Source organism: Bos indicus, chromosome 5 (genome assembly GCF_029378745.1).
Source record: "Bos indicus isolate NIAB-ARS_2022 breed Sahiwal x Tharparkar chromosome 5, NIAB-ARS_B.indTharparkar_mat_pri_1.0, whole genome shotgun sequence".
In the NCBI taxonomy this organism is placed as follows: Eukaryota; Metazoa; Chordata; class Mammalia; order Artiodactyla; family Bovidae; genus Bos; species Bos indicus.
The window spans coordinates 45,920,958-45,935,452 of record NC_091764.1 but is presented as its reverse complement, the minus strand read 5'-3'; the positions used below and the strand labels follow the sequence as shown (position 1 = coordinate 45,935,452).

The 14,495-nt window shown below is 38.3% G+C and overlaps 1 long non-coding RNA gene across 2 annotated transcripts in view; it reads right to left on the bottom strand.

The window, feature by feature from the left end:
• Positions 1-13,718, bottom strand: part of LOC139183126 (uncharacterized) — a 154,513-nt gene extending 140,795 nt beyond the window's left edge. For both annotated transcript variants that reach the window (XR_011566609.1, XR_011566610.1), the window contains exons 1-2: positions 13,538-13,718; positions 8,713-8,804 (exon numbers count right to left, since the gene is read on the bottom strand). This is a non-coding gene — a long non-coding RNA (uncharacterized lncRNA). The remainder of the gene's footprint in view (positions 1-8,712; positions 8,805-13,537) is intronic.
• Positions 13,719-14,495: the final 777 nt, after the last annotated feature.

Below are 14,495 nucleotides of genomic sequence, written 5' to 3'. Positions count from 1 at the left end.
AAAGGACACCCCAAACTCAGCAATTTAAACAAGATGAAGAGACAGAGCAATACTCAGCAGATAAAGGAACAGGATAAATGCCCACCAAACCAAACAAAAGAGGAAGAGATAGGGAATCTACCTGATAAAGAATTCCGAATAATGATAGTGAAATTGATCCAAAATCTTGAAACTAAAATGGAATCACAGATAAATAGCCTGGAGACAAGGATTGAGAAGATGCAAGAAAGGTTTAACAAGGACCTAGAAGAAATAAAAAAGAGTCAATATATAATGAATAATGCAATAAGTGAAATTAAAAACACTCTGGAGGCAACAAATAGTAGAATAACAGAGGCAGAAGACAGGATTAGTGAATTACAAGATAGAATGGTAGAAATAAATGAATCAGAGAGGATAAAAGAAAAACGAATTAAAAGAAATGAGGACAATCTCAGAGACCTCCAGGACAATATTAAATGCTACAACATTCGAATCATAGGGGTTCCAGAAGAAGAAGACAAAAAGAAAGACCATGAGAAAATACTTGAGGAGATAATAGTGGAAAACTTCCCTAAAATGGGGAAGGAAATAATCACCCAAGTACAAGAAACCCAGAGAGTCCCAAACAGGATAAACCCAAGGCGAAACACCCCAAGACACATATTAATCAAATTAACAAAGATCAAACACAAAGAACAAATATTAAAAGCAGCAAGGGAAAAACAACAAATAACACACAAGGGAATTCCCATAAGGATAACAGCTGATCTTTCAATAGAAACTCTTCAAGCCAGGAGGGAATGGCAAGACATACTTGAAGTGATGAAAGAAAATAACCTACAGCCCAGATTATTGTACCCAGCAAGGATCTCATTCAAGTATGAAGGAGAAATCAAAAGCTTTTCAGACAAGCAAAAGCTGAGAGAATTCTGCACCACCAAACCAGCTCTCCAACAAATACTAAAGGATATTCTCTAGACAGGAAACACAAAAACGGTGTATAAACTCGAACCCAAAACAATAAAGTAAATGGCAACGGGATCATACTTATCAGTAATTACCTTAAACGTAAATGGGTTGAATGCCCCAACCAAAAGACAAAGACTGGCTGAATGGATACAAAAACAAGACCCCTACATATGTTGTCTACAAGAGACCCACCTCAAAACAGGGGACACATACAGACTGAAAGTGAAGGGCTGGAAAAAGATTTTCCATGCAAATAGGGACCAAAAGAAAGCAGGAGTAGCAATACTCATATCAGATAAAATAGACTTTAAAACAAAGGCTGGGAAAAGGGACAAAGAAGGTCACTACATAATGATCAAGGATCAATCCAAGAAGAAGATATAACAATTATAAATATATATGCACCCAACACGGGAGCGCCGCAGTATGTAAGACAAATGCTAACAAGTATGAAAGGAGAAATTAACAATAACACAATAATAGTGGGAGACTTTAATACCCCACTTACACCTATGGATAGATCAACTAAACAGAAAATTAACAAGGAAACACAAACTTTAAACGATACAATAGACCAGTTAGACCTAATTGATATCTATAGGACATTTCATCCCAAAACAATGAATTTCACCTTTTTCTCAAGCGCACATGGAACCTTCTCCAGGATAGATCACATCCTGGGCCATAAAGCTAGCCTTGGTAAATTCAAAAAAATAGAAATCATTCCAAGCATTTTTTCTGACCACAATGCAGTAAGATTAGATCTCAATTACAGGAGAAAAACTATTAAAAATTCCAACATATGGAGGCTGAACAACACACTGCTGAATAACCAACAAATCACAGAAGAAATCAAAAAAGAAATCAAAATTTGCATAGAAACGAATGAAAATGAAAACACAACAACCCAAAACCTGTGGGACACGGTAAAAGCAGTCCTAAGGGGAAAGTTCATAGCAATACAGGCACACCTCAAGAAACAAGAAAAAAGTCAAATAAATAACCTAACTCTACACCTAAAGCAACTAGAAAAGGAAGAAATGAAGAACCCCAGGGTTAGTAGAAGGAAAGAAATCTTAAAAATTAGAGCAGAAATAAATGCAAAAGAAACAAAAGAGACCATAGCAAAAATCAACAAAACCAAAAGCTGGTTCTTTGAAAGGATAAATAAAATTGACAAACCATTAGCCAGACTCATCAAGAAACAAAGGGAGAAAAATCAAATCAACAAAATTAGAAACGAAAATGGAGAGATCACAACAGACAACACAGAAATACAAAGGATTATAAGAGACTACTATCAACAATTATATGCCAATAAAATGGACAACGTGGAAGAAATGGACAAATTCTTAGAAAAGTACAACTTTCCAAAACTGGACCAGGAAGAAATAGAAAATCTTAACAGACCCATCAGAAGCATGGAAATTGAAACTGTAATCAAAAATCTTCCAGCAAACAAAAGCCCCGGTCCAGACGGCTTCACAGCTGAATTCTACCAAAAATTTAGAGAAGAGCTAACACCTATCCTGCTCAAACTCTTCCAGAAAATTGCAGAGGAAGGTAAACTTCCAAACTCATTCTATGAGGCCACCATCACCCTAATACCAAAACCTGACAAAGATCCCACAAAAAAAGAAAACTACAGGCCAATATCACTGATGAACATAGATGCAAAAATCCTTAACAAAATTCTAGCAATCAGAATCCAACAACACATTAAAAAGATCATACACCATGATCAAGTGGGCTTTATCCCAGGGATGCAAGGATTCTTCAATATCCGCAAATCAATCAATGTAATACACCACATTAACAAATTGAAAAATAAAAACCATATGATTATCTCAATAGATGCAGAGAAAGCCTTTGACAAAATTCAACATCCATTTATGATAAAAACTCTCCAGAAAGCAGGAATAGAAGGAACATACCTCAACATAATAAAAGCTATATATGACAAACCCACAGCAAACATTATCCTCAATGGTGAAAAATGGAAAGCATTTCCTCTAAAGTCAGGAACAAGACAAGGGTGCCCACTCTCACCATTACTATTCAACATAGTTTTGGAAGTTTTGGCCACAGCAATCAGAGCAGAAAAAGAAATAAAAGGAATCCAAATTGGAAAAGAAGAAGTAAAACTCTCACTATTTGCAGATGACATGATCCTCTACATAGAAAACCCTAAAGATTCCACCAGAAAATTACTAGAAATAATCAATGACTATAGTAAAGTTGCAGGATATAAAATCAACACACAGAAATCCCTTGCATTCCTATACACTAATAATGAGAAAACAGAAAGAGAAATTAAGGAAACAATTCCATTCACCATTGCAACGGAAAGAATAAAATACTTAGGAATATATCTACCTAAAGAAACTAAAGACCTATATATAGAAAACTATAAAACACTGGTGAAAGAAATCAAAGAGGACACTAATAGATGGAGAAATATACCATGTTCATGGATTGGAAGAATCAATATAGTGAAAATGAGTATACTACCCAACGCAATTTATAGATTCAACGCAATCCCTATCAAGCTACCAACAGTATTCTTCACAGAGCTAGAACAAATAATTTCACAATTTGTATGGAAATACAAAAAACCTCGAATAGCCAAAGCGATCTTGAGAAAGAAGAATGGAACTGGAGGAATCAACCTACCTGACTTCAGGCTCTACTACAAAGCCACAGTTATCAAGACAGTATGGTACTGGCACAAAGACAGAAATATTGATCAATGGAACAAAATAGAAAGCCCAGAGATAAATCCACACACCTATGGACACCTTATCTTTGACAAAGGAGGCAAGAATATACAATGGATTAAAGACAATCTCTTTAACAAGTGGTGCTGGGAAATCTGGGCAACCACTTGTAAAAGAATGAAACTGGACCAATTTCTAACACCATACACAAAAATAAACTCAAAATGGATTAAAGATCTCAACGTAAGACCAGAAACTATAAAACTCCTAGAGGAGAACATAGGCAAAACACTCTCTGACATACATCACAGCAGGATCCTCTATGACCCACCTCCCAGAATATTGGAAATAAAAGCAAAAATAAACAAATGGGACCTAATTAACCTTAAAAGCTTCTGCACATCAAAGGAAACTATTAGCAAGGTGAAAAGACAGCCTTCAGAATGGGAGAAAATAGTAGCAAATGAAGCAACTGACAAACAACTAATCTCAAAAATATACAAGCAACTCCTACAGCTCAACTCCAGAAAAATAAACGACCCAATCAAAAAATGGGCCAAAGAACTAAATAGACATTTCTCCAAAGAAGACATACAGATGGCTAACAAACACATGAAAAGATGCTCAACATCACTCATTATCAGAGAAATGCAAATCAAAACCACTATGACGTACCATTTCACACCAGTCAGAATGGCTGCGATCCAAAAGTCTACAAATAATAAATGCTGGAGAGGGTGTGGAGAAAAGGGAACCCTCTTACACTGTTGGTGGGAATGCAAACTAGTACAGCCACTATGGAGAACAGTGTGGAGATTCCTTAAAAAACTGGAAATAGAACTGCCTTATGATCCAGCAACCCCACTGCTGGGCATACACACTGAGGAAACCAGAAGGGAAAGAGACACGTGTACCCCAATGTTCATCGCAGCACTGTTTATAATAGCCAAGACATGGAAGCAACCTAGATGTCCATCAGCAGATGAATGGATAAGAAAGCTGTGGTACATATACACAATGGAGTATTACTCAGCCATTAAAAAGAATACATTTCAATCAGTTCTAATGAGGTGGATGAAACTGGAGCCTATTATACAGAGTGAAGTAAGCCAGAAGGAAAAACATAAATACAGTATACTAACGCATATATATGGAATTTAGAAAGATGGTAACAGTAACCCGGTGTACGAGACAGCAAAAGAGACACTGATGTATAGAACAGTCTTATGGACTCTGTGGGAGAGGGAGAGGGTGGGAAGATTTGGGAGAATGGCAATGAAACATGTCAAATATCATGTAGGAAACGAGTTGCCAATCCAGGTTCGATGCACGATGCTGGATGCTTGGGGCTGGTGCACTGGGACGGCCCAGAGGGATGGTATTGGGAGGGAGGAGGGAGGAGGGTTCGGGATGGGGAACACATGTATACCTGTGGCGGATTCATTTTGATATTTGGCAAAACTAATACAATTATGTAAAGTTTAAAAATAAAATAAAATTAGAAGAAAAAAAAAAGAATAAGATAAAGGAACCATGAAAAACTGCAAAAGCTTTAAACAGATCTGAAAGGTGAAGTCTGACTATTTTAGATTAGAAAAGCCACCAAAAGAAGTTCTGTCTAAATATGTTGACGGAAACCCAGGATGAATTGCCTGGTAACTATACCAGCGCAAGATGAGTATGAAAATGCACTTTCATGTTTCTACTAGGGTCAGGGGATTTAATGATCTGCTCCCCTCGCCGAGGATCAGATTCACTGGTGAGACACTGACACGTTCACCCCTTTAAAGCTCGTATTCAGTGCGTCTGGGATGGGACTTGGGCATCCATGTTGTTATTAATGCCAGAGGAGATTCCCATGCACAGCTGGTTTTGAGCACTATTTCTTTGCCCCTGAAGCTGCAGACAGCAAATTATTTCTTAGTCATGAGAGCAGCAGACCTATAAATTTCTCTTTAAATTATTAGTCCTCGCTGTTCTTTCCTCCCATTTTGTTCAGCTCTGTTCTGTTAGTTGAAAGGTTGTTATTTTCTCTAGGGCTCCAATAAACCATCCTTTCAAACTTGAAGAAAATACATTTATAAGATCTAATTGTGGTCTTTAAAAGAAAAAAAAGACTTGAAATACAGAAGAGGAAGTTGGTCAAACAGGGCTTCAAAGGAGAAATAAACATGTAGGGAAAGCGGAGAAGAAGGGCAGTATGGGCTCACAAAACCTAGGGAAATACTTTTTTGTCACAATGAAGGACTCTTTAGAGATCTGAAGTAGAGTATCACCAGCTAGCCAGGTTCAGAAGAGTGGAGGGTGATCACACATGGCACTGTGCCCACAAGTTCTGGTTTATGTCTACAGGGCCAGGGTAATTGTTAACAACAGTCCTTTACTGACTTTAGACAATAAATTACAAGGTCACCCCAAGGTTAAGTAAGAGTAATCAGAAGATCCGATTATAAACATATAAATATAGACTTTAGCAAGTTTCTTAACCTCCAAGCCTTTGCACCTTCATTTGTACCTTGAGAGTGCTATCTTGAAGATTGTCGTGAGGCTTAAATCAAGGTGAGATGCCTGGCTCCAGGGTTGCCACTGTGTGGGGGGGTCAACAAGCAGCAGTGGTTCATCCCACGGCTTGGAACCCAGGCTGCCTAAAGCAGATCAAGACTTCATCACCTCTGTGCACTGAGAGTTGGAACAATTTCCTTGCCCTTTCAATTTCTCAGTTTCTCTTCTATAAAATGTATATAAGGAGAGTCTTTGCCTAGCAGAATTTGTTTTATAGATAAAATGAGTAAGAATAAGCATAGTGCCTTGAACAATATTTGGCACATAGTATCAGTTCAGTCACTCAGTCGTGTCCAACTCTTTGCAACCCCCTGGACTGCAGCACACCAGGCTTCCCTGTCCATCATCAACTCCTGGAGCTTGCTCAAACTCATGTCCATCAAGTCAGTGATGCCACCCAACTATCTCATCCTCTGTCGTCCCCTTCTCCTCCTGCTTTCAATCTTCCCCAGCATCAGGGTCTTTTCCAATGAGTCATTCTTCACATCAGGAGGCCAAAGCATTGGAGATTCAGCTTCAGCATCAGTCCTTCCAATGAATATTCAGAACTGATTTCCTTTAGGATTAACTGGTTTGATCTCCTTGCAGTCCAAGAGATTCTCAAGAGTCTTCTCCAACACCACAGTTGAAAAGCATCAATTCTTTGGTGCTCAGTTTTTGTTTTTGTTTTTATGGTTCAACTCTCATATCCATATATGACTACTGGAAAAACCACAGCTTTGACTAGACGGACCTTTGTTGGTAAAGTAATATCTCTTTTTCAATATGCTGTCTAGGTTGGTCATAGCTTTTCTTCCAAGGAGTAAGCATCTTTTAATTTCATGGCTGCAGTCACCATCTGCAGTGATAGTGGATATTCAGTAAATATATTATTATTAATCAAAAGAGATTTAGATTTTTAATCTCATACCTTGTGGATAAAATGACATCTTATCACTTAATTTGAAGGTTTTCATGTGGTACAAAAATATTTAGGGCAATACTAAGACTCATAAACTACTGGCTTCCATTTTGACCTTCTCCATTCTATTATTCTACATTCATGAACTAGAGCTATTCTTTCTCCTTTTAAAACTGTGTCTGTGGTTTGTTTGTTTGCATAAGCACTCAGAACCTCTTCCAATTTGTTCTCCTGCTGTCCCTACTGTCCTAATTCCCATTCTAGGAGAGTGAACCCCACAGGGCAACATCTGGGCATGACCTTGCTGTCCCTGCCTTCTTCATGAGATGAAGCATTGGGGAAGGAATAAAAGAGCATGGACTATGTGTTAAACAGGTGACTGTGCCCAGAAACTAAAGGGAAACTGACAGCAGAGAATTTGTTTCAACCAAATTTTTCAGCCCAAAGGAGCTAGAAAGAAACACAGCATCTAAGTTATAGGGAGGAGGGAGTTTCCTTCTCTTTATGTAAGTAAAATAAGGGGGCAGGCTAATATCAGAGATGGATTAATACTTATTTATTCATATAACTACATCCTTCAATGCATAGACAATTGGAAAACTAATTGCCATGTTTAATTTTATTAGTTTTTATTAATAGAAAAAACTTTTTATATTGTTTTATTAGCTCACACTGGTAGCTACTTCTAGTGAGTCAAAGAAATATGCCTAACTTATAAACAGTTTATTGAAAGAACTTAACTCAGTGGGATACAAGCAGTTTGCAACTTTGTTGTCTAAAATATTCTTTCAACCTGTTTTTCCCCACGCCTGGATGAAATCTTGGTTATTCTCAGATAATAAATCATGAGTTTCATTTTCAACACACGCACGCACACACACATACACACACACATATACACATACACACATGCTCTCTCTCTCTCTCTCCAGAGTAATATTAACATTTCAAACTCTTATCTGATTTAAAATTTTTACCTTTCCCTGGCCTGAAATGACCCTATTTCCTAATAAGGTCACATTCTGAGGTATTGGGGGTTAGGACTGCAACATATATTTTTGGTGAACCTGGTTTAATCCATAATATGCCTGCATACTATTTCACTGCCTCTCTGAGAAACGTTAAGAGCAATGGAAGTCTTGAGAGCAGAGAGAACAAATTATTTTGAACAATAAAGAGTGAATCCTACAAACCACCTTGAAACAACAATTGCATTATTTCTACCTTCTGTCACAAAGTTTTACTCAAAATGTATTCTTTAAACAATGGCCATCTTAATAAAGATGCTTCTACCATGATGAAGTTTAACAGAAGCAAAGCCTTACACTCAATAAAATGTGTATTTTTACATTAGGGATTTGACTGTACTATATGGAAAAGAAAGGTTAATTTGACCAATACTGGGAGAGAGAGCAGACAAGCAAGTCCAGCTTTGGATAACTAATTGTCTACGTTTAACCAAAGGGTTGTGTAGTGCTGACTCCAAACAGTGGTAGAGAAAGCCAGTTCTCCACAAACAATCTGTGCTTCATTTTCCAGAGTATGGAGCTGTTACACAGAGATTCTGTGACTACTGCTTACCAGTGGAATGTGAGCTGAAGTGACATGTGTTAACTTCCAGGTTGCATGATCTCACTTTCCATCCATCAGCTGGAACAGAGGACATCAAGGCTCTAGAGGCATAAGATGGGAGGAATCCAATGAGTGAATCACTGTGTAAAGGAAAACTGCCCACCAATCAGGGCACTCATTAGATCGTGAGGTTTGGTAGGTATAACTCTCAGCTTAGGGTTTGCGTGGTGCAGTAGGTGGTGCTATCCTGCCTAGTTAATACAGAAAGTTGCCCCTTAACACAGAGTACATTGCAACAAAAACCAAATTACACTGGTTTGGAGGTCAAGTGCAGGCAGTGAGGAAAGATTTTGCAGATTGGAAAAAGTGGAAATCAATACTATAACAGGGGCAAAATATTTGGTAAAATTGCCACTTGTCATAATTCAGACCGACTAAATGCTTATGAGCCTGTGTCTTTAGGAAAAGTGGTTGGAAAGACTATTACTGTGTGGCACCTTTTCTTTCTGCTTTTAGCAAAATACAGCAAAACAAACAAAAAACAACATTACACAAAAATAGGCTGATTTGAAATCACAGCTGGAAATCAAAAAGGTGAAAAAGCTAACTCCTCTAGAATCTAAGAAGTAGAAAACTGAAAAATAAAACCTTTGAGAAACAGAAGACTGTTAAGAATCCTAAGGTAAAGTGATTCAGTCCCATAGCAAAAATCAGCATAAAGCTACTGAAGTCCCACCCAAGCCTATTCTTTGAATGTGTCCAAAGCAGATACTATTAAGGTGGAAAACAGGGGCTTGGAGAGAGGAAACAGTCGTATATTTAAGTCATATGACCCTTAGGAATTAATTTGGGATGTGATTCCTGATACATGGGACTGAATGGAAACAAATAGATCAAAATTCTACTATGTTTCTGAGGGCTCTTTGCTGCCCACCCCCTAAAAAAACCCACTATAGTAGTCCACCATTATTCAAGTCTTCAGGAAGCTTCCATAAGCCTCTTATCCTTATCCATCAGAGGGCAGACAGAATGAAAATCACAATCACAGAGAACTAACCAAACTGATCACATGAATCACAGCCTTGTCTAACTCAATGAAACTATGAGCCATGCCATGTAGGGCCACCCAAAACAGATGGGTTACGGTGGAGAGTTTTAACAAAATGTGGTCTAATGGAGAGGGGAATGGCAAACCACTTCAGTATTCTTGCCTTGAGAACCCCATGAATAGTATGAAAAGGCAACAAGATATGACACTGAAAGATGAACTCCCCAGGTTGGTAGGTGCCCAATATGCTACTGGAGAAGAGTGGAGAAATAAATCCAGAAAGAATGAAGAGGCAGAGCCCAAAAGAAAAAAACACCCAGCTGTGGATGTGACTGGTGATGGAAGTCAAGTCCGATGCTGTAAACGGCAATATTGCATAGGAAGCTGGAATGTTAGGTCCATGAATCAAGGTAAATTGGAAGTGGTCAAACAGGAGATGATAAGATTACACTGACATTTAGTAATCAGTGAACTAAAATGGACTGGAATGGGTGAATTTAATTCAGATGACCATTATATCTACTACTGTGGGCAAGAATTCCTTAGAAGAAATGGAGTAGCCTTCACAGTCAACAGAAGAGTCTGAAATGCAGAACCTGGGAGCAATCTCAAAAACTACAGAATGATCTCTGTTTGTTTCCAAGGCAAACCATTCAATATCACCGTAATCCAAGTCTATGTCCTACCACTAAAGTCAAAGAAGCTGAAGTTGAATGGTTCTATGATGACCTACAAGACCTTCTAGAACTAACACCCCTAAAAGATGTTCTTTTCATCATAGGGGACTGGAATGCAAATATAGGAAGTCAAGAGATACCTGGAGTAACAGGAAAGTTTGGCCTTGGAGTACAAAATGAAGCAGGGCAAAGCTAACAAGAATTTTGCCAAGAGAACTCACTGGTCATAGCAAACACCCCTCTTCCAACAACACAAGAGATGACTCTACAAATGAACATCACCAGACTGTCAATACTAATCAGATTGATTATATGCTTTGCAGTTGAAGATGGAAAAGCTCTATATAGTCAGCAAAAACAAGAGCAGGAGATGACTGTGATTCAGGTCATGAACTCCTTATTGCCAAATTCAGACTTAAATTGAAGAAGTAGAGAAAACTACTGGATCATTCAGCTATGACCTAAATCAAATCCCTTAGGATTATACAGTGGAAGTGAAAAATAGATTCAAGGGATTAGATCTGATAGACAGAGTGCCTGAAGAACTATGGACGGAGGTCTGAAACACTGTACAGGAGGCAGTGATCAAAACCATCTAGAAGAAAAATGCAAAAAGGCAAAATGGTTGTCTGAAGAGGCCTGACAAACAGCTATGAAAAGAAGAGAAGTGAAAGGCAAAGGCGAAAAGGAACGATATATCCATTTGAATGCAGATTTCCAAAGAACAGCAATGAAAGATAAGAAAGCCTTCCTCAGTGATCAATGCAAAGTAATAGAGGAAAACAATATAATGGGAAAGACTAGAGATTTCTTCAAGAAAATTAGAGATACCAAGGAAATATTTCATGCAAAGATGGGCACAATAAAGGACAGAAACAGAACGGACCTAACAGAAGCAGAAGATATCAAGAAGAGGTGGCAAGAATACATAGCACTATACAAAAAAAGATCTTAATGACCCAGATAGCCACGATAGTGTGATCCCTCACCTGGTGCTGGACATCCTGGAGGGTAGAGGTCAAGTGGGCCTTAGGAAGCATCACTAGGGACAAAGCTAGTGGAGGTGATGGAATTTCAGTTGAGCTATTTCAAATCCTAAAAGATGATGCTGTGAAAGTGCTGCACTCAATATGCCAGCAAACTTAGAAAGCTCAGCAGTGGTCAAAGGACTGTAAAAGTTCCATTTTCATTCCAATCCCAAAAGAAAGGCAATGCCAAAGAATGTTCAAACTACTGCACAGTTGTGCTCATCTCACACGCTAGCAGAGTAATGTTCAAAATTCTCCAAGCCAGGCTTCAGCAGTACATGAACCAAGAACCTCCAGATGTTCAAGTTGGATATAGAAAAGACTCATCTCACACGCTAGAAGAGTAATGTTCAAAATTCTCCAAGCCAGGCTTCAATAGTACATGAACCAAGAACTTCCAGATGTTCAAGTTGGATATAGAAAAGACGGAAGAACCAGAAATCAAATTGCCAACATCCGATGGATCATAGAAAAAGCAAGAGAATTCCAGAAAAACATCTACTTCTGTTTCATTGACTATGCTAAAGCCTTTGACTGTGTGGATCACAACAAACTGTGGAAAATTCTTAAAGGGATGGGAATACCAGACCACCCTACCTGCCTCCTGAGAAATCTGTATGCAGGTCAAGAAGCAACAGTTAGAACTGGACTTGGAATGACGAACTGGTTCCACATTGGGAAAGGAGTATGTCAAGGTTGTATATTGTCACCTTGCTTATTTAACTTATTTGTAGAGTACATCATGCAAAATGCCGGGCTGGATGAAGCACAGTCTAGAATAAAAATTGCCATGAAAAATATCAAATTGCTAGGAAAAATAACCTCAGATATGCAGATGACATCACCCTTATGGGAGAAAGCAAAGAGGAACTAAAGAGTCGCTTGATGAAAGTGAAAGAAGAGAGTTAAAAAGCTGGCTTAAAACTCAACATTCAAAAAACGAAGATCATGGAATCCAGTCCCATCACTTCATGGCAAATAGATGGGGAAACAATATAAACAGTGACAGACTTTATTTTCTCGGGCTTCAAAATCACTGCAGATGGTGACTGTTGCCATGAAATTAAAAGATGTTTGCTCCTTGGAACAAAAGCTATGACCAACCTAGAAAGCATATTAAAAAGCAGAGACGTTACTTTGCCGACAAAGGTCCATCTAGTCAAAGCTATGGTTTTTCCAGTAGTCATGTATGGATGTGAGAGTTGGACTATAAAGAAAGCTGATCACCAAAGAATTGATGCTTTTGAACTGTGGTGTTGGAGTAGACTCTTGAGAGTCCTTTGGGCTGAAAGGACATCAAACCAGTCAATCCTAAAGTAAATCAGTCCTGAATATTCATTGGAAGAACTGATGATGAGGCTGAAGGTCCAATGCTTTGGCCACTTGATGTGAAGAACTGACTCACTGGGAAAGACCCTGATGCTGGGAAAGAATGAAGGCAAGAGAAGGGGATGGCAGAGGATGAGATGGTTGGATGGCATCACCAACAAGATTGACATGAGTTTGAGCAAGCTCCAGGAATTGGTGATGGACAGGGAAACCTGGCATGTCACAGAGTCAGACACGACTGAGTGACTGAACTGAATTCAAGTCTTAACACCCTGGGAACCCTAAACTTCCACGGGTGAAATAATTAACAGTGAAAACTCTACAGGTCTTTTGAATAATTCCCAGATTCCACTTCAGATGGGCCATGGCGAGTATTAAGGGGAAAAACAATTTTTCAGAAAATGAGGACAGGTTCCACAGAGCATAACAGTTTCTCCCTGAGACAGAGTAAGAAGGCTCTAATCTAGAAACGCTACCCACTCCCCACCCAGATGCGTCCTGGATCCTTTTGATACACTCCCGTTAATTTTTTTAATGATGTTCTGTTTTTCCTGGTTTGTTTTGGACTTCTGTTGTCACAGTTCTAGAATCAGATATTATTTCAAGGAGTTCAACTTCATCTTTGTGGGCAATGGCATTTAGTAACCAGAATAGTTGTACTTATTTCTATTGAGATGTCTTTATTTCTAGGCTCTTTCTGCAGGCAACCTGGGGTACTGAAGGGGTGAGAGATATATTTATTTATATCTTACTGTCCATGAGTTTATGCTAATATCTCCAATTGCAGTCAGCTCCAGATGGTTCAATCATCCTGCTATCCATATTGTAGCTCTTAAAGTGAAAAAACTGGCTCCAGTTTTCTCACTGTATTTATTCATTTGTTCAATCTTGATTTTGCACAGAAACTTTCATGTTGCTAGCCCATACCACTACTGCAAAAAACAAACAAACAAAAAACATTAATTGAAATTCATATCTGTTTCTAATCCTTTTTGTCTTCAATCTGATAAAAGACAAAAAAATCAATGTATATATTCAAAAGTCACTTGGTTATTCATTTTATCTATTCAGTTTGACTTTGTTACTAATTTGGAAGAGTCAAGTTTATGTGTTTCTGTTTATATACCATTTTGAAGACTTTTCATATCCTTGGTAATGCGATTATACTATTTTTTATTATGTTCCAATTCTCACCCATCTCCTCATTCTTTTCCCATCCACTCATATAGGAGAGCAATTTCACTATTTTGGTTTCTCCTTCCCACATTTATTTTTGCACATTCATGTTGTATAAACTATGGTATATCCTACAGTTGAGTACCATGAAGGTATATAAAATAACGAGAAATATCTCTACAGACTGATATGTAATAATTTCTATGGTATACTATGCATACTATGAAGTAACGCTCAAAATTCTCCAAGCCAGGCTTCAGCAATATGTGAACCGTGAACTTCCAGATGTTCAAGCTGGTTTTAGAAAAGGCAGAGGAACCAGAGATCAAATTGCCAACATTCGCTGGATCATCAAAAAAGCAGGAGAGTTCCAGAAAAATATCTATTTCTGCTTTATTGACTATGCCAAAACCTTTGACTGTGTGGATCACAATAAACTGTGGAAAATTCTGAAAGAGATGGGAATACCAGACCACCTGACCTGCCTCTTGAGAAACCTATATGCAGGTCAGGAGGCAACAGTTAGAACTGGAC